This window comes from Podarcis pityusensis (assembly GCF_964106645.2).
Source record: "Podarcis pityusensis genome assembly, chromosome: 3".
Classification (NCBI taxonomy): domain Eukaryota; kingdom Metazoa; phylum Chordata; class Lepidosauria; order Squamata; family Lacertidae; genus Podarcis; species Podarcis pityusensis.
Genome location: NC_138026.1, coordinates 40,786,006 through 40,807,404, shown reverse-complemented (window position 1 = coordinate 40,807,404; position 21,399 = coordinate 40,786,006).

The window sequence follows — 21,399 nt, the reverse complement described above, 5'->3', positions numbered from 1 at the left end:
AAGGTCTTAACCCAAGGTACCACCATAGATTTTCTTTCTGCAGCATTTAAGTGGGGCCTTGAGAGCACCCCCAGGTTTTTCTTGTTCCGGGCAAAGAAAAACCTAGAAAATCCTTCACGTGGGCCTGTTGGTGCTGTCAGCACCAGTTACCTGCTTCAGCCAGCCTGAGGCTGGAAGGACAGGAATGATTCCAGGCAGCTCATTTCACTCTGCTTTCAAACAGCTGGTTGTCGCTGTCTGAATGGATGACCTGCTGGAGTTGGGGTTGCTGGCCTGTGTGTATATGAGCATAGAAAGGTGCCTCAGACTACTGTGAGCCAGTGTGGTGTAGTGGTTAGGATGTCCAGCTAGGACCTGGGAGACCAGGGTTCAAATCCTCTTTGGGCCAGTCACTGCCTCCCAGCCTCTCCTACCTCACAGCGTTGTTGTGGGGATCAAATAAGGAGGGTGAGAACCCTGTGTGCCACCTTGAGCTCATTGGAGAAAAAGGCAGGATGTGAATGAATGAATGAATTTTGGGCCATTTAGCACAGCATTGTCTACATTTATTAGCAATGGCTTTCCAGGATTTCAAGCAAGGGTCTTTCCCCCAGAGATGCCAGGGAATGAGTTGCTCTGTGCCTGAGCTGCAGCCCCCTATTCCCCTATTCCCAAGGCTTTTTTCAGCCAGAGCTCAGCTCAGCTCCACTTCTCAGATGGGCACCATTGCCATTCATGGTGAGCTCTGGCACCTCTTTTTCTAGAAAAATAGCCTTGCCTATTCCCCTTCATGGAATAGTGTGCTTACAGCCCAGGGCTGTTTGCTGAGATCTCTGAATTGGGGCCCAACTTAGGTAACAAAATCCCAGCTGGCTGTTAACCAGCCTAGATTCCCCCCTCCTTTTTCTTTTCTTTTAAAGGAAAACGAGAAGTGAAATTGATCATGGCAAAATGGACAGGCAGGCATGACTTCCACTGTATACAACACCCTGACGGAATATATGATTGATCATTTTTTTCCATTTTGCTCTGAAGAGCAGCTCATTTGTCATACGCGAGCGGCTCGGCAGCTCCTTTCCAGCCGTTTAGAGCCTTAATGTGGCAATAAGTGTGTCACTCACAGGCTCTCTGTAGTAGGGCTGCTGGCAAGGAGCGCATGAAATGCCCCATTCCCCAGAGACTGGAGAGGAAGCCTGTTGTTGCATGTAAAGGGCAAAGCTATCCTCCCGCTGAGAAGCGACTAAATGGCTCCCCAGATCACAGCGGATCACCCCTTGAGATAGGAAACGGCTAGAAAATATTTAACAGCTCTCTCAGATAATGCTTTTTTTTTTGGCAGTGGGGGGGGGAGTTAATGCACAAATAAGCGAGGTCCTCTTAATTACAGCATACTGGCAAATGTGCTATTTTAGGTTTCGCACATCTCTCTTGAAAGGTAGTCGTTCTAGGGCGAAAGGTGGCAGCCATTGTTGGAAAGCATTTAATAACTAGGTTGTTCACAGACCGTGATGCACCACAGCTATTCTTCCATCTGCCATTTGAAAAGAAAATACAAACTGTTTCACTCTTGCCATCCTTGACTGTGCTAATATAGGACAGGTCAACCAAGTAGGGCAGAACTTGCTGGTCGAAGTTTCCATCTTGCATGGTAGTGGTAACTGCAACAGGCTGCCATTATAACTCTTTGGCAGTTGCAGCTCGGAATAGACTCTGCTGTCCCCCTCTTGCGAGGGATAAGAGTCTTTGACAGTGGTACCATCTCAGAAAAATTGGCTGCAGGTTAGCTTCTGGCCACAATTCAAGAAGCTTGAATTATTACCTACAGTATAAAGCCTGCACAGTTTGCTGGTGATGGACCATTCTCCTGCCCATTAAGGATTATGGAAGAGGTTCTACTCTACTTTGTGCTCCTTTTCCCTCTCACAGCAACCCTGTGAGGTAGGTTAGGGCCTGGCCCTGATAAAGTGACTTTACCTGAAACTGGGAAAGCTGATGGTTGTCAGGATAAATGCCAAACCAGACCCATTTTTTTTTAAAGTGCTGCCACCACCCCTAAGTTTAGGTCTAAGGGGAAGGCCGTTTCACTCACTAGAGATTCCCAGGAGAGCCAAAAATTGCTCATTGCCTCCAGAAGCCTCAGATAGATGGCAGCCCCACATAGGTTGATGGGTTTGGGCACAGGGTACAGATCAAAACAGGGCACCTCAGTAAGCACATCAGCTTTTCATAAGACAATCACACACACAATTAAAAGAATTTAATAAGTAGCTAAAACAGACCCTGTGTTGCCCAATAACATAAAACAGATCCTGTTTAAAGAGGGTATTTCCCCTGGCAGACACTTCACTGAGAAACTGCAGGCACAAATACTCAATCTAATTTACCTGCCCAATATTTTCCTCTACCATCCCCCACAAAAACAAACAAACACACCGCTTCAAGCAATGGCATCAAAATTCAGTTTCTCCAGGATTAGGCAAAGGAAGAACGAAACTGCAGTCAGAAGATGGCCAGGGGATCCAAGGGTTTATGGCACGTATTTCTGTACCCCCAGCAACTTAGGCCATTGCCACAGAGCCTAGGACTTGCTGATCAGAAGGTCGGCGGTTCGAATCCCCGCGATAGGGTGAGCTCCTGTTGCTCGATCCCTGCTCCTGCCAACCTAGCAGTTCAAAAGCACGTCAAAGTGCAAGTAGATAAATAGGTACCGCTCCAGCGGGAAGGTAAACGGCGTTTCCGTGCGCTGCTCTGGTTCGCCAGAAGTGGCTTAGTCATGCTGGCCACATGACCCGGAAGCTGTACGCAGGCTCCCTCGGCCAATAAAGTGAGATGAGCTCAGCAACCCCAGAGTCGGTCATCACTGGACCTAATGGTCAGGGGTCCCTTTACCTTTACCTTTACCCCTTGAACCAACAAATCCAAGTCTTCTTAGCTATGACTTTTTTCCAGCCAACTCAAACAGGAGGGGGAAACAGTGGGAAGGAAAGGTCTCCTGCCTCTGCAGCTGACTGCAGCAGTTATATGTATTCCATTTGTGAGCACCGAAAAGAAGAAACTCTTAGGCTATTGTGAACCAAACACAACACTGTCATGCTTGCAAATCCTGGTGGAAGTCTGAAACCTGTAGATAAAGGTTTATCTAAAAGGGAGATATATCTTCTGTTTGCTCTCCAGAAATCATTATTTTTCTTCTTCTGTCTGGTTGGTTAATGGTTTTCCATGAATAAGGCTCCTAGTGCAACTTGTGTAGATGTATAAGGATGATGAAAACAGTGATGGGGGACCTTTGGCTGAACTGCAATCTCCATCAGCCCCGGCAAGCATGACCAATGCTCTGGGATGATGAGAGTTGTAGTTCAGCAACATCTGGAAAGCTATAGGGAATTCTCCACTCCTGGTCTAAAAGATTCACAGCCATTACCTGCAATTACCTGTATAATTGCTTGTTTTAACCACAGCAGTGGGAAGAATACCTTTACATTTTTTTTTAACCTTCTTAGAACCCTTGGAATCTCATACCACTCAGAGATTGGGGTGGCGTGCAACAATACCAATTAATTACAATTATTATTTCCCCCTTTACTGTACTTTGTTTAGTGACATTCCAATTTTTCCGATGTTTGCGGTGAGGTTTGCCACACTTTCTTACTGCTCAGGATCCACATAAGTTCATGAAGCGCACCAGTTCATGCTTCAAATGTGACTCACAAAGGCTAGCAATTCATCATGGGTTCCTCTGCAGCCCTATTTTTGGTCTGCTTTCAATACACAGCCTCGCTGAAAAATCCCAGGGTGTCCTCGCTCAGAGAGCAAAGGGAACGTGCAAGGATCGCCCTGCAAAGGAGCAAATGTGCTCATTAAAAAGGATTTCTGGGAAGCGGGGAAGACGACTTGGAGGTTTGCACTTCTCCTTGCTGTAACCTCAGGCAGCACCAATGCACCTGAGAATGATGAACATTGGATCACCAGGGACAGAGAGGGCGAAGTGGAGACAGGCAAAGGAATTGTGGGTTATGTGAATAGCGCACTTGAAGCAGCTCTCCCAAGTTTAATTAGTCACAACCAACTGATGTTTTGCAGTCAGGTTCTGTACAGGCTGACAAGAAAATTGTATTTGTGAACACCGGCTAATTAATCAAATTAATGTTAATCCTGACTGCACATTACAAAAAGAAAAGAAAAAAGAAGACTACAAGCTTCTCTCACCTGCCCCTTATCCATCCCTTTATAATAATTTCTTTCTTTCTTTCTTTCTTTCTTTCTTTCTTTCTTTCTTTTCGCCTGACAAGGTGACCAGATGGAAACGGAAGGGCTTCAGTATGCTTATGAAAAAGGGGACTTCACTTTAGGAAGTCTGTCATCCTGGGATCATGCAGGGGTAATTTTACTTAAAAATAAATAAAAATAAATTGGGGGGGGATCTTTTAAAATAAGTTCCTGTTCTGCTGAAATGCCTATTTCTAGTGGAGGCTGGTGTCTGTTGGAGCTGGTAGGGCAGAAGGCAGGGAGTTCAACAGTAGGTGGCGCCAGAGCCAATGATGGGCAAAACCAACTAATTCTAGGTTTGTCTCCGTCTCCTTCCTACTGAGTTCTGCAAGGGAAACACTGAGTCTAAGGAGGAGGAAGCTGAAAGCAGTGCCATCCCCTAGATTGGCTGTAAGTAAGAAGGGTGGCTAATGGGAGCTGGCTGAGGTTGGTGGGGGCTGTGTCCTATTTTGCCCTAATGGACAAGCCTCTACTGTCCTTTTCTGTACAACGTTGCTCTTCTTTTCTGGAGGAGCTCTGTTCTCTCTCACACACATCTGGTCACCCAGTTGTTAACCATTTTACTTGTTCTTAGCTGGGCAATGTGGGAAACAAAGGGGCCTTCAAAATGGCATAATGACCAAAGCCAAGGGCATTTCTGATATGGGATAAGAAAATGAAGTGTCAGGGTGTGAGTACTGACATTGTTTGATCAATATACGCACCCTTGTATGTCTTCGTCTCCCCTGCAAATTGCAATCTCTATGACGAGATCCCAGTGGCAACTGGAAATGTCATCATGGATGGACGTTTTAGGATAAAAAGCTCTTAGATGTGGTAACTGAGAAAATTCTACATTTGATTGATTACTTGCACTTTGCAATCTCTCCTTTTGTTCGTTATTGTTTTTGAATATTGTATCACGTCTGAATAGTTAAAGCTATGGTTTTCCCAGTAGTGATGTATGGAAGTGAGAGCTGGACCATCAAGAAGGCTGATCGCCGAAGAATTGATGCTTTTGAATTATGGTGCTGGAGGAGACTCTTGAGAGTCCCATGGACTGCAAGAAGATCAAACCTATCCATTCTTAAGGAAATCAGCCCTGAGTGCTCACTGGAAGGACAGATCTTGAAGCTGAGGCTCCAGTACTTTGGCCACCTCATGAGAAGAGAAGACTCCCTGGAAGAGACCCTGATGCTGGGAAAGACGGAGGGCACAATGAGAAGGGGACGACAGAAGACGAGATGGTTGGACAGTGTTGTCGAAGCTACCAGCATGAGTTTAACCAAACTGCGGGAGGCAGTGGAAGACTGGAGTGCCTGGTGTGCTCTGGTCCATGGGGTCATGAAGAGTCGGACACAACTAAACAACTAAACAACAACAAATCACTTAGAAAACTTTAATACATAGATGTTTCCCCACACAAATTGGTTGTGTTGCAATTAGCATGGTTTTTTTTTAATGGTGCAAAACACACACATACTTTTTAAACAAAGAAACAAAGCAACCAACTTCTAATTCCCCAGCTCTACAAGTTCTTAAGTACATTTAAAGCTGTTGCGCAGAACAAAGCAATTACTCTCCTTCCATGATCTTCCTTGACTTGAGTTCACATGATACGTTTCTTACTCCCAGCCAAATGCAGAAGATGAAATGGACTCCCAAGGAACAATTCTTCCAGGGAAAGCTATCAGAGTTTCATATTGCGTCTGAAGACATTATGTTGTTTCATCAGGAGGCCAAGTCCACGGTGCATGATATCCAGCATGCTGTGTGTTACCTCCCTGCTTTCTCATTTTACTGCCTTCCTCAGTGAAACCTTCTTTATGCTATCTATAAAGTAATGAATGTTAATGAATGCAATTAATACTGTACCAGGAACACACATGCTTGTAGCTATGCTGACTCCTGGCCCCCAATGTTTTCCTGGGGATAATGCGCATTCTTCTGCTAAGTAGGGCTAGCCTTAAGAAGTGTATTATATTTCATTTTGAAAGCTCTCTAATGGGTTTTTAGTTAAAGAACTAAAATTAATACCCCAGTAGGCACATACTTGCTTACAAATGTATTACTATTTGTGCAAGGCTGGAGTTTCTTTTGTACCGAGGTGCCCAGATAAAATACTATTCATGCAGAAGTTGGGAGTTAATCCTCAAGTGTCTTTTCATGGCCCAAGAAACCTCCTTGGGGCTGATACTGCAACTCTTTTTCAAAAGAATGGTGCACACGTGCAGGAAATGTGCTCTGAGTCATAGGTTTTTCTTCTGCATCAGAACGGAGGCCCTTGCATGTGTTCCTCTCAAACAATTCTCTCCGGACAATCTAAGCAGAAGCTTTGACAAGATCCAGATGGAGTTGCTGTTAAGCCCTCCTTTCATCCCATACCACTGTGTTTGTTGCCGTGTGATCAATCCATCTCTAACCTCTCAAGACTTGCACCAGGAGACTTACGCAACATGCTCAGAAGATCTGCTTGAGAAGCAAAATTCCAACATTGCTGGATTCAGGGAATAACAGGTTACATTTGTTTATCACATTTTAGCTTTGTCTTTCTAACATGGTGCTCACTGAGGCCTACATGAAACTCTGAAGCAGTCTCCTATCCGGTGGTGGCCAGACCCAGACCTAGTATCAAAGAATTGTAGAGTTGTAGAGTTGGAAGGGACCCCAATGGTCATCTAGTCCAGCCCCCTGCAATGCAGAAAACTCAGCTAAAGCATCTATGACAGATGGCTATCCAACCTCTGCTTAAAAATCTCCAATGAAGGAAAGTCCGCCACCTCCTGAGGGAGATCGTTCCACTGTCAAACAGCTCTTACTGTCAGAAAGTTTTTCCTGATGTTTAGTTGGAAACTCCTTTCTTGTAACTTGGAGTCATTGGTTCGATTCCTACCCTCCAGAGCAGGAAAAAGCAAGCTAGCTCCATCTTCCATGTGACAACCCTCGAGATGGCTCTCATATCGCCTCTCAGTTTCCTCTTTTCCAAGCTAAACATACACAGCTCCTTCAACTGTACCTCATAAAGCTTGATTTCCAGATCCCTGATCATCCTGGTTGCCCTCCTCAGAACACGTTCTAGCTTGTCAACATCCGTCTTAAATTGTGGTGCCCAGAATTGGACACAGTGCTTACCTTTGACATGGTGTCTGTATCAGGAGCCTTCAAACCCTTACAGCAAGAGGGAATCTTTTTCTGCAAAAGACCACATTCCCTTATGGGCAGCTTTGGGATGGAACACATACGAGTGGTATACATGGCCAGAAGTAAAATGTGGGTGGATGTGACTCTTGCCTTGGCCCTCCTTTATCAGGTTTGTTTTGAGTGGCTACTTTCCATATACATTTCAATTAACTGAAGACCAAGGCCCATCAAGACCTGTCTCCAGGTTTATGTGATATCACAGCTGTTTTACCAATGGCCAGAGAGGACCTGCAGAATGAAAGTTAACAGTTAGCCCCTAAAACAGGATTAGCACATTTACTACAGATGTTGAACAGAGTCAATAAAAGAGTTTCACAAAATGAAGAGATAAAAAACCCCAATTACTTTAAAACATACCTGAGGACACACAGAAAATAAACTACCATGTGAAGTAGTTGGTCAGAGAAAGTGAGGTGGGGGTGGGTGGCATTTAGCTGAAGAGGTAAATGAAGATGTTACTAGCTTTCGGAAAAGAAGGGAAGAATGCCAGGAGAGGAAAGAAATTTGGGTAGCAGTTGGTGGGGCTTTGGAAAAGTTTAAGGCAAGAACTATAACAGAGCAATTGCAAAACTTTGGGGTACCTGAATTTTAAAACTTCTGCTTCTGCAAAAGAGCCTTTGCAGGTGGTTATGACTGTTGAAAAAAGGGGAGCCTAAAATTGTGGGCTGGGACAACACACATACATATAAACATACATACAATAAAATAAAATATATGCTTGTGATCAACTTGAGAAAGTCTCGTAGGTTTGAAGGGTGAGGAAGAGATATTTTAATGCTTTGAGTTGGACACTTGTTTAATGAGAAGGCACACGGTTCAACTGTTGGTTGAAGAGTGCCAGGATAAATGCATCCCTCATTAATTTAACATGCAGTAAACTAGATAGATATAGACCTGTCTCAGAGAGCAGGAGCCATATGCTAGCAGTACCTTGGGTAATGCTCAGACATATGCAAAGTATTTGCACATGAAACAGTAACACCAGATGGAGGTTTTGTGGCTTCACCATCAGTCAACTGCAGTCCTTTCTACTCCCTCCCTCCCGCAGACTTGCTCTGTTTATCATCTAGCCTGATGAAGAGTTCTGGAGAAATAAAAAATCTGCACACTATTTTGGGGACGTTTCCGTTGGCCTAGTAAAGATATTGTCCTAGTATGGAATTTACTTTTTGTTACACAAAAGGATTGCGTGGGCATAGACAAAACTATTAAAAGATTTCATGCAGGAGTTTGTTTAGCAAGATTTAATATACTGCTTCATCCGAAACAAACAAAAAAACCACTGTTTACATGATAGCATAAAATGTTAACTACAAATATTGATATAGACTTTCAAAACAGTTGGCAATAAAATGGTCAAAATACAGATAAAATCAACAGTATTAAAAACAATTATATATAGGATCATAGACTTCACAGGAATCACAACTAAAGAATCCCTGACAGATGGCCAGCCAACCTCTATTTAAAAACCTCCAATGAATGAGTCTAGTGACATCTGGTTGAAGTTGAAGTTAAATCCTTCGAAGACAGAGGTCCTTTGGCTGGGTTGAGATGATATGGGGTTGGGGGGCCAACTCCCATCCCTTGTGGGGGTGCAATAAGTGCCGGCACCTTCCTTCAGGAGTTTGGGTGTAATCTTTGACGCCTCCCTTTCTATGGAGGCGCAGGTTACAGCTATAACAAAGGCAGCATTTTTTCATCTCCGCTAAGCTAAGCAGTTGGTCCCTTACCTCTGTTGCCCTGACCTTGCCACTGTGATCCACGCGACGGTCACCTCCAGGCTTGATTATTGTAACTCACTCTACGTGGGGCTGCACTTGAAACTGACCCAGAAACTCCAGCGGGTGCAGAATGCCGCGGCGAGACTCCTTATGGGGTCCTCGCCGAGGGATCACATTCACCCAGTGCTCTACCAGCTGCACTGGCTCCCGGTGGAGTATAGGGTCAGGTTTAAGGTGCTGGTTTTGACCTTTTAAGCCCTATATGGTCTAGGACCCTCATACCTATGGGGCAGCCTCTCCTGGTATGTCCCATGGAGGACCTTACGGTCTGCAAATAACATCCTAAAGATTCCGGGCCCCAGAAAGATCAGACTGGCCTCGACCAGAGCCAGGGCCTTTTCAGCCGTGGCCTTGGCCTGGTGGAACGCTCTCTCACAAGAGACTAGGGCCCTGCGGGATTTGACATCTTTCCGCAAGGCCTGCGAGACGAAGCTGTTCCGCCAGGCCTTTGGTCAGGGTTCAGTCTGACTCCTTTTCTCCTTGTGTAAGAACAAGCATGAAGGAGGTTCCCAGCCCACTCACAGGTGCTTATAATATCAGTGGAAACAGTTGGTAACCGCCATTAATTTTAAATTGCCACTTGTCCAGTTTTAATTTTAATTTGTTTAAATTAATTGTGGGATGTATCTTAATTTATTGAATGCTTGTTTTTATGCATTGTCTTACTTGTATGATGTTAGCCATTCTGAGCCCGGCTTTGGCCGGGGCGGGTGGGATATAAATATATTATTATTATTATTATTATTATTATTATTATTATTATTATTTCCACTGTTAAACAGTTCTTACCATCAGAAAGTTCTTCCTAATAATATCCCTGCATTGACATTAGGCAGTGGCCTTCAGTAGATACCTGCTGAATACATTTCTGTTTCAGCAAGAAACCCTGTGCATATGTAGTTACCCTTGTTTTAAATGTTTCATTGATATTTTTTAATTATGATTTTATGTATATTTATTTTAAAAATATTTTTTGTTTATTTTAGACATGTTTTATGCATAACTGGGCTTGCACACCACTTGGAGATTTATTTATTTATTTTGAGCAAGCGGCTTACAGATTTAGGTTGCCTAAATCAAAAAAGGGTTTAGAGTTCTTTTTACAATAATAGCATCCATATCAAAGACACAGTAATATTATGAAAAGAAAAGGTAAAAAAGGGAGAGAGAGATTTAAAACACATTTAATGCACATGGTTTTCCCCATGTGCATACATCCTGAGAAATGTGGTTTGGAGGAAGTCATGGTCTTCAAATGCACATTAAATGTGCCTTCATTGTATTGTGTGGAGGAAACTACACAGACACACAGGCACACATACACAGACTGCCAAAGGTTGCCAGCAGCTGCCTGAAGTGAATCTGCAGACATTTGCGCTTTATTTTTCCCCATGGAGAGGATAGGAGAAATAAAGGGTAAGGGCACAAAGATTGATATTGATATTTCCGAGTGAGCTATATTAAATAACTAATTGGGCAATTGCTGAAGCTTGAGCAAAAAGAAAACCCCAGAGAATATAATAAACCGACATCTTCCATAATAAATTGTTCCATCCTTAACCTTTCCAATTCATTCTCTAGTGATTGAAAATTGTCCAAAGACTTTGCTTCTCTTCATTAGAAACACACACAACCTTTTAAAAAATTAAATTCCTTTACCTTCCTTCTGCTCACTTGTATATATAAATAAATGTTTTTTATTCAAAGTTTTTCCATAAGTAACAAAAGTATGTTCATCAAATAGCTACTCTAATGAATCAGTCAACTAAGGCATTATCCAGACTTCTACTTGTGTCCCCCCCCCACCCCAGCACTGCTTTCCACAAGGAAAACCTGATCTTTACCGCTGAATCAGGGTTGCAATATTTCATAAAGTAAAAATCAGGACACCCAAATTTGTTGAGCTTTTTTTAAATACAAAAATCCCCCCCCCCCCAAAAAAAACCACGCCTTTTCAATTTACTTGCCTAAGATCCAGGACAAAGTACCGCCTTTCGGAAATTCCCCCCAGACGTCAATTCTGCCTGATATATGGGTCAACCAGGTTTTCTGTCAATTGATGTTTGCAAGTTTTCCCTGGGGGAAGCGGCAGGGCAAACAGAAAGGTGCTCAGACCCGTGTTTTCTAGGAATGGGGCAAGGAGAAACGTAGCCCCACATTTTGATGTTAATTCTTCTTAAAAAAAAAAAGTAATAGCAGAATATCCAGTCCATATGTAATGAACATAGGCAGCAGATAGCCATATTGCAGTTGTCCCAGTTGTCCCATTCCAGTGACTTAAAACCTTCAGTAAGAATGTTCACTCCAATACTGAACAGGGGAATTCAGAGCCTTCAAATAATAAAAAGGTGTGTTATATCTATCATCTATCTATCTATCTATCATCTATCTATCTATCTATCTATCTATCTATCTATCTATCTATCATCTCTATCATCTATCTATCTATATCTATCTATCTATCATCTATCTATCTATCATCTCTCTCTCTCTCTCTCTCTCTCTCTCTCTCTCTCTCTCTCTCTCTCTCTATCTCAAGGGGTTGTTATGAGAATGAGACTACACTGGTTTTATTATTATTATAAAACAACATTAGTAGGGCACTTCATGATAAAGTTATACAGGAGCATCTTGGCTATAGCCGCTTAAACAAGAAAACCAGCAACAACTTCACAAAACAGCATTGGGAATATACATTTGGCCTAAATGTTCACATAAATTTTTAGTGTGTATAATTTCTCCCAGCCCAGCAATTTCAGCAATGGATGGGCTACGTGGGTGAGAAAACTGCATTTTCCCAGGCACAAAATAAAATTGATTTGAATGCTAAGAAAAATGCAATATCCCCTCAGCAGAAGTGAAACTTTGAGGGAAGGAGTGAACCACATGCATCAAATGAATGGGCCACTGAGTGTTGCCAAGCTACTCCTTGAAAAGGTGTCTACTCAGGAGCAGATGCTGAAAGGGAGGACCAAACTCTTCTGAGAGACAATTCTCCCTGTACCAAAATCGTGTTTGCAGTGTGTATGCTGGTATTAGATTGGTGAACACAATGTGTAAAGGAGAGGGAGGGGAGGGGAGGGGAGGGGAGTGTAAAGAGAAATGGCTCCCTAGCCCTAGTACACTACAAATGTGCCCACCCTGTAACAGGTCAGTTGGCCTTGATACTATTCTGAGGAAGAACAGCAAACTAGCTGCCTGACAGGCTGATATTCTTGCACAGAAGTTGTTAAGGAGAAAACAAAGGAACACTTTTTGTACAGGAAAATCACGTCTCTGCTGGATAGATTGCTTAAGAGATATCTTCTGATACAGTATATTTCTATATCTGCTCCCCAAAGCCCAACTAGGATTAGATTTAATACACAGACTGAATCTCTATGTGCTGCAGGCCAAACAAACTAAATAATGATTTGAAATACAGTACAAATGAATTTGCTTGTAACTAACCACCCACTGATCCAAATATTAACAAACATCATGACCGCAAGAGCTTTTGTTACAGGTAAAAGGTAAAGGTACCCCTGCCCGTACGGGCCAGTCGTGACCGACTCTAGGGTTGCGCGCTCATCTTGCTCAAGAGGCCGGGAGCCGGCGCTGTCGGAAGACACTTCCGGGTCACGTGGCCAGCGTGACGAAGCTGCATCTGGCGTGCCTGCACCAGCGCCGCACACGGAAACGCCGTTTACCTTCCCGCTAGAAAGCGGTCCCTATTTATCTACTTGCACTTAGGAGTGCTTTCGAACTGCTAGGTGGGCAGGAGCTGGGACCAAAAGACGGGAGCTCACCCCACCGCGGGAATTAGAACCGCCAACCATACGATCGGCAGGTCGTAGGCACTGTGGTTTAACCCACAGCGCCACCCGTGGTTACAGGAGAGTTGGTTAATTAGTTAGACCTGTATCCAATGAAGGATTTCTGCTTAGGTCATAGAATTTCCTTTCTCTTTCCTCCCTCACATGGAGGGTTGGAGAAGCCTCTGATTTAGGGGGCATGTGGGGAAAGAAGAACAAGAGGAAGTCCTCTTGTGCCACTGGACAACTTTGTTGGATACACTTAGGGCCCCCAAGGCAGTTCACAAAAGTTAACATAAATACAAAGTTCAAGCAATAATATGTAACTTGCAAAAATTGGAGACAACAAAATCCCAACAGCTTAGAAAACAACAAACCCTCCAACATTTGTATGTTGTATCCTCCAACATTTCTCTGATGAAAATAGGGACATCCGTTGTAGTAGTAGTAGTAGTAGTAGTAGTAGTAGTAGTTGTAGTTGTTGTAGTTGCTGTTGTGCCTATCTTGCCCCATAGCCATTCTAGGCGGCTTCCAACACAACAAACCATTAAACATTTAAAAACCTCCCTATACAGGGCTGCCTTCAGATGTCTCCTAAAGATCGTGAAGTTACTTATCTCCTTGGCTCGGGAGTTGCATAACTCCATACCATGTGGGTGTCTGTTGCTTACCAACAGGGAGAGAGGGAGGGGCGAGGGGGTGGGGAGAATTGCATGGTGCAAATGCACCAGTGGGAGCACTGGATTGGATGTGCTATTGCACTTGCACCACAGCAATCTCCTCTCTGGACTTGCCCCTCTCCCCTTGGTCTGTAACGACAACCCACCTGCTCAGAAGTTATTGCAGCAGCTCCAGCTTGTCTCTTGAGCACTGGGTGCCGCTGCAGTAAAATTCATGAAGAAATATCTAGTTCTAAGCATGCTATTCTCTGGCAGATGCATGGAATGTTTAGACTTTCCTCCGTTTGCTTGCAAATTAGTTTTCCTCTTTCTTTCCACTCACTGGACTGAATAGGAAACCTTCGAAAATTAAATGCAGGCTTGCTCAAAGGCAGCTATTCCTTGTAGTTTCTGATTTGAAATGGTAATGCATTGTTTTCATGTTTGGAGATTAACTAAAGCTGCAGTGAGAGAGCTGATTTCATAGTTAAATGAGAAAGCACCAAACGATAACCTCTAAAATGAATATTGTTTGAAGCAGACCCATACTATAAATAGTTTCATGTAAAGCAAATGCAATACAATGCTGCGACAAAAGAGCGTTGGAAATGTGTGCCAGACAAGTGCGCAAGGGCTCGGGATGACTTGTTCAAACATATTTGTTCATTTTCTATAGCCCTCAAACTGGATGCTGCTAAAGAGATTGGAGCAGAACGCATGACAAATCGCTGATAGCTTCTTGCTATACAAGAATGAACCTGTATGTTTATAATCTTAAACATCTTGCATGGCCTAAGCCAAGTGCTGCCAAGGACCACCATCTCCCATATATTTCTCCTTGTTTTAAGGTGCTCTAGATCAGCCTTTGTCAACTTGGTTCCCTCTAGCTCAGGTTGGGGTTGATGGGAGTTGTAGTCCAAAACATCTGGAAGTAACCATGTTGGCAAAGGCTGCTTCAGATGATATATTTTCAGGAAGCAAACTCTTGTGCTATATAAGGTCAGGCCTTCTAGATCCTGGTGTCCTCCAGATGTGGATGGACTGCAGTTTCCCTGACCACTGACCATGCTGACTGGTGCTGACAGCAATTGACAGTGAAAGCATCTGGTGGGGAAAGCTGCTGATGGTGTATTGATCCATTGGTACCTGTATTGGATTTGAATTGATTTTATGTATTCACTACATGCTATGTTGCTGTTTTAAACTATGTCTCTCCCTCTGTATGTAATGCAATTGTTTTAACAGTTTTTATATATGTAACTGTTTTATATATGCTTTTATTACATTGTAGAAACTTTGAGATACCTCAAGGAAAGCGATTCATCAGTGAAATAAATTGCCATCATTTATTACATACAGTAATATCCTGTTTTTCTTCCATTGTGAAACTCAAGTTCCCCATCCAGGCTCTGTCTAGATCAAGACCTACTTAAGGTCTCAAAGATCCTTTTTTCACCTCAAGAACAGACCTTTCCAAACTTCTGCTTTAGACACAGACACAACTTATTTTCCAAGCTCTGTGTTTAATAGACAGAGTGGGTAGAGAGCCAAAAATACCTAACAGAAGCTAACAGAAGCCCTTTTGTAAATCAATATAGCACTGTTTTCAATCAAGAACTGAGTTGGAAAAGTTCTCAATTTTTCTTAAACACACTCCCCCCCTCCATCTTTTTCCATATCCAAAGTGATTTCTTATGCCTGTCCTAGGGTTCCCCAGTACGAATCACAAATAATATTTACTGGATGTAGCTGAAGACATTTCAAAATAACAAAATACATAAAACAGAATGAAATACATTACACAGTTAGAATAATTATTGAAACTGGGTGTTATGTCAGAAAAGAGTTTCCTCCCCTGGATAATTTAACTTATCCCCACTAACTTTTCTCTTTAAAATTGCCACTCTAAAAGACCTGCCCCTTAATAAAAAGTTTATCATATACCCAACTGATCTCTCAACTGGGAGATGTAAATCTTCGAACAAGACTGCCCTTAAGTCCTCATAGATTGGGCAAGTCAGTAGACACATTACTTCCACATAGGCACATGAGTTCCCAATTGGATCCTTCTCCCCTCTCTTTCTGCCTCTACTCCACCACTTCCCCCTGAAATGATCCATTTAGTCTCTGCTCCATTTCAAATGAAGCTAAGTAATAAATACCTCCTGTAGTCCAAATTCTCCAATCCACTCCTGTTTCTCAGGACTCCTGTCTTCATCAGTCAGTTTTCTCCTTGCCTCCTCAGACTTGCTTGAGAAGAACATAAGACCATCCAGGAGTTGGCGCAGGCAACTTGGGTCCCACTGCTGTTCCTCATATGCTCCACTTTCTTCTGTAGCCCCGTATTTCACATCAGATGCCCACGTGTACTCATAACCCTCTCCTCATGTGGAGCTCAGTTCCTTTTCTTCCTCTGCACTCCCTTCCACCACTGAACCCGTGAGATGGAAGTTAATTGGGAGAGAGGCGGAGGGAGCAGAGGACAACCCTCTCTCAAGAGTCTATATGCAATAATTTGCAGCCAGTTCCTGCTGGGCTGAATTTGCAGCCCTTATACAGTGGTACCTTGGTTCTCAAACGCCTTGGTACTCAAACACCGAAAACCCAGAAGTGTTCTGGTTTTTGAACATTTTTCAGAAGCCGAACATCCGATGTGGCTGTTGGCTATTTTTTCTGGGGCAGCTGCACCAATCAGAAACTGCACCTTGGTTTTTGAACATTTCAGAAGTCAAATGGACTTCTGGAACAGATTAAGTTTGGCGCTTTTGTTTTTGCTATTTATTTTGTGTTTTTGTTTTTGAGGCTTTTTCGGTTAATTTGTTTTTGTGACTGTGTGATCAGTTCAGCTACTGATTGATTGTGTGACTGCGGAAATGGATAAAAGCCCCCCATCCAAACAATGACTATCATCAGTGCTGGTAAGAATTTTTTTTAAAAAATCATCTACAATACTGTCTTATTTATTTTATAGTACAGTACATTGATTATTGCTTTCATTTTATGAATTAACGGTCTCGTTAGATAGTAAAATTCATGTTAAACTGCTGTTTCAGGGGTTGTTTTTAAAAGTCTGGAACGGATTAATTTGTTTTGCATTACTTTCTATGGGAAAGCGTGCCTTGGTTTTGGAACGCTTTGGTTTTGAAACGGACTTCTGGAACGGATTAAGTTTGGGAATCAAGGTACCACTGTATTTTTAAGGCACTCTTGCCTGCCTGGAGTTTCAAGTTCTCCCTCTGCCACCTGGAGCATAACAGACAAACCTGGAGACTTCAGATCAGCCTGGGAAACCTGGAAATCGTCCTGTCCCCCTCCTCCCACTGAACACAATGAGAGGGAAATAATTTTCCTGGCTGCAAGGCTGCTATAGTTTTGGGGTACACTGGGAGCATGTCAGGGGGGAAGTGGTGATAGAAAGCTGCATATCTATGACTCCCCCAAAACCCTATTTGGGGCCCCACTGCTGGCCGAACACAGCAAGTAGAACGTCCATTCTTGCAGAGCTTTTTGGTGTTATGCTTGGGGGCCATTTTGTGGTGTGTGTGGTGTCTTGTTAGCAGGCCTCCCTCTCTGCTGATGGAACATCACTAACGTCACTTCCTACGGTCCTTCAGCCAGCCAAATGCTGTATGCAGGCTTGCAGCCTAAGCAATGCAAAGCCATTGGTCTTGCCATGGCCTAGTGATAATCAGCTTGTGACATGGAGGTGAAACCTTTCATTGGTGGAACAGGCTCCCTGCTGAAATAGAAGGTGCTCATCAGTAGTGGCATCCTGCCAGCTTTTGAAGATGTACCTGTTTACACAGGCTTCCCCTTCATCTTGTCACTGGAGTTTCCTGTTTTAAGTGCTCTGTTGTTTTAATATGAATGCTTTATTTCATATTTTAATTAAGGATGTTGTTGTCATTATTGTTTTTATTTGTTACATTTCTATACCACCTTTTATATTCCAAAGATTATGTTTAAAGGGTTTGTTATTTGTGTATATTTTAATTATGAATCCTTCTTTTTAATGTCTATGTAATTGCTTTTTATACTTGGAAACACCTTAGAAGCCTACTTTAGCATTAAGTGATATATAAATTAATTAGTTCATTAATAACAAATATGATTTTAATCTTTTTTTAAAAAAAAAATCTGTTTTTCTCAATAATATTATCAGAAGGAGTTAAAATCTACCTTTTAAGATATCATATGCTTCCTGCTGTTGAATGATACATTCTGTCTTTATGCAGAGCACGAAGTTTAGTGACCAAAATTGATCTTGGGATAAGTTTTAAGTAAGGTTCAAACTCATTTATCTGAATTGCTCAGAGGCACATATAAACTATTTCAGTTATTAGAGGCTGGATAAATAGAAAGGCTGTTTATTCGGGGCTGTGACCACAAGAAGAACACACAGTGAATTCAAATAATTCGTAAGCTTAATAACGCTTGGAAAAGATAATCTATTGTATTATGTATATAGAGACACTATCTTCTGCTCTGCAGATTTTCCAGGTGTGTCTCCCCCCCCCCCCCCCCAAGTCTTGGGTTAACAAGGTTTTGCACTCCAGAGATCTAAGCTAGAACGACATCCCTTAAATATTTTTTGGCATTCTGAATGCTTGAAAATATTAATTGTAGGAAATCAAAAGTGCCTGACTTGAAGACAATGTAAAATCTGCAGCTTTATTCAATGCACCCTTCTTGATAATTATTGTACTGTGTTGCAAATGTCTAGGAACAGCTTTATGATTTGGCCAGAACTCTGGGCAATTTACTGCTAACAAAAGAAGCATTTAGGAAAATTTAACAGGTTCAAACATATAAAAAGAAGCATAAAATATCACTTAAAATGTTAATTCAAATTCTTTTCAGATGTCAAATAGCATTCCTCTCTTAGGCTGCAGATTCTTAGTTACCTCAATCATTCCAGCACAGAGTGTCAGCAGAGCGTCTCTCAAGAAATCAGTGAATAACCTCAGCAAAGATGGCTGACCTTGAGGAAAGCTGCCATTGAACAATATCATCTGAAGGTGAGGTGATATCACAAACCCTTGTGCTACAATAATGTTTAGATTCTTCTTAATTCCTATCCTGTAATGGACATTTCTGTTGCATCTGAATACGGAGAATGTTCTCAAAAAGGGCAGCCACTGTTTTTAGAAGTCTTTTTTAAAGATAAGTAGTCAGTTTCATCTGGCTAGAAGCTTCAGAAGTCCAGAAGGACTCGTTCAATATTCACTGGGCCACATAGGGCTTATGTCTAAACAAACACACAGAATAGGCATTGCAGCATATAGTGATTTGCTGTCCATGACTTAGCATAAGAAGCTGTCTTAGTGAATCAATGGTCCATGTAGTTCTGTATTGTCTTAACTAACTGGAAACAACTTTCTAGGGTGTAAGACATGGGATGTTCCTAGCTCTACCTGGAGTTGAACCTGGCAACTTCTGCATGCAAAGCAGACACTCTGTCATTAAGAGACGGACTTGCATTCCCTCTGGCAGCCACTTTTCTACAGGTGTCCCAATTCAAAGGGAAGTAAAGGCTCTGATCTTTTCTGATTGCATTTTCTGTACAACAGGATTCTGATTAAACTGGTGAGGGCTGAGAGGGCTGAGTGAGGGCTGAGAGAATCTTGTGTTCGCCAGCAGGTAATGGCTTTTACCACCTGCCTTACTCCAACCTCCAGCCCTAGGAGCCTTCATAATGGAGCTGCTTCCAGAGGAACAAGGGGAGAGAGAGACTGTTGGCCATCGGGTGTGTGTGTGGTTGGTTTCATCTCTGCTGCCCCACCTCCAGCATGAGGAACCTTCGGAAGGGACTTGCTGCCATGGGCATTATGTGTATGTGCATTTTAGAGTAGAGTCAAAGATTATGAATCATGGGGGTGCAGAGCTGGGGTGCCAACTTGAATAAAATATTGTGGGTGCCCAGGTAAGCCCCACCCTGCGTAATCAATCACGATTGACACAGCGCATGCATACCATTTAAATGGGAATGCCCATCAACTTTGTGGGGGCCTGGCCCCTTCAAATATTTTATTGTGGGGGCCGAAGCCTCCACAGCCCCTAGGAGTTGGCTGTGTATGTGTGAACTTAATGGTGCTTAAATTATCTTTGGATTGCTCTTTCATTAATGTTGTTAATATTATTTTATAGATTATCTGTTGTTGTTTAGTTGTTTAGTCGTGTCCAACTCTTCGTGACCCCATGGACCAGAGCACGCCAGACACTTCTGTCTTCCACTGCCTCCCACAGTTTGGTCAAACTCATGCTGGTAGCCTCGAGAACACCGTCCAACCTTCTCGTCCTCTGTCGTCCCCTTCTCCTTGTGCCCTCCATCTTTCCAAACGTCAGGGTCTTTTCCAGGGAGTATTCTCTTTTCATGATGTGGCCAGAGTATTGGAGCCTCAGCTTCAGGATCTGTCCTTCCAGTGAGCACTCAGGGTTGATTTCCTTCAGAATGGATAGGTTTGATCTTCTTGCAGCCCATGGGACTCTCGAGTCTCCTCCAGCACCACAATTCAAAAGCATCAATTCTTCGGCGATCAGCCTTCTTTATGGTTCCAGCTCTCACTTTATAGATTATACAAGGCTTTTTTTCCTGTCTGGAACTCTGTTCCAGAATCTCTCAGGTAGGCACCATTGCCATTATAAGAGAACAGGAGAGGCGTTCACGGTGAGTTCTGGCACCTCTTTTTCTAGAAAAATAGCACTGAGATTATAAATGCTGTATTGATTTGTTAATCATATACTGTGACTTCTGCTTTGATTGTGACTACCTTATTTCTTTAGTTGTTGCTTTGTTAAAAGTGTTTTATAGACTGTATTTGTTTTACCAATGATTTGTTACTTATTCTATATGCCTTATGCTGTATTTGTGATGTTCTATTATGTTCTATCACGTTGTTGTTATTTATTGTTTGTAAACCACTTTGGGATTCATTTGAATGAAAAGTGGCATAGAAATATAATAAATCAAAGTGAACTGATCTGGAGGTTTCAGGAGAATGCTTAGGCCAGCATTCATATTCTGTTTTACTTCTTGTTTTGTTCCACGGAAAGGAAATTGGTATATTAAAATGCAAATAGCCCACAACTTACCTGTGGGCAATGAGTAGAGAATATTCAATAGAATTAAGCAAGAATCTACAGGGACCAGTAGCAATTATCCCTGGGGTTAATGCCATAAAAATATAATGCACACGCCAGTCCTCAGGGGATTACAAGTTCAGATAAATTAGGAGGCTAATTACATGCAGCTAAACAAGGGAACCTGAATTTCGGGCAACTGTAAATTTAGCATTCTGGTATTAAATATTGTGTTAAATGGGATTTGCTTTTACATAATGGACCCCATCTAATGAGCCCCTTTACGAATGCACACAAGCATGTAAGCACACTGTCAGCAACCTCCCCACACAATTTACGGATTTTTCTTTTAAACCAACAACTTTGAATCTGGCGTGGGGTGGCTACCTTTGTGGAAGATAAGGAAAAGCCGCACTGTCTGTAAAGATCCCGCTCTGTATCTTTCAAGATTGCAGTCGGTCATCCCAATTAGCATCTAGTGTGGTGTTTACAGTGTCAAGATGGGGGGGGGGCTGAAGAGGCCCAGGTTCAAGGCCCCACTAATACATGAACCTCAGGTTGTTGTAGAACGCAGGAGATGGGGGAGAAGCATGTTTGCTGCCTTGAGATCCTTGAAAACAGGGAGCCTCCTTGCTGAGGCTCCCCACACAATTTGAC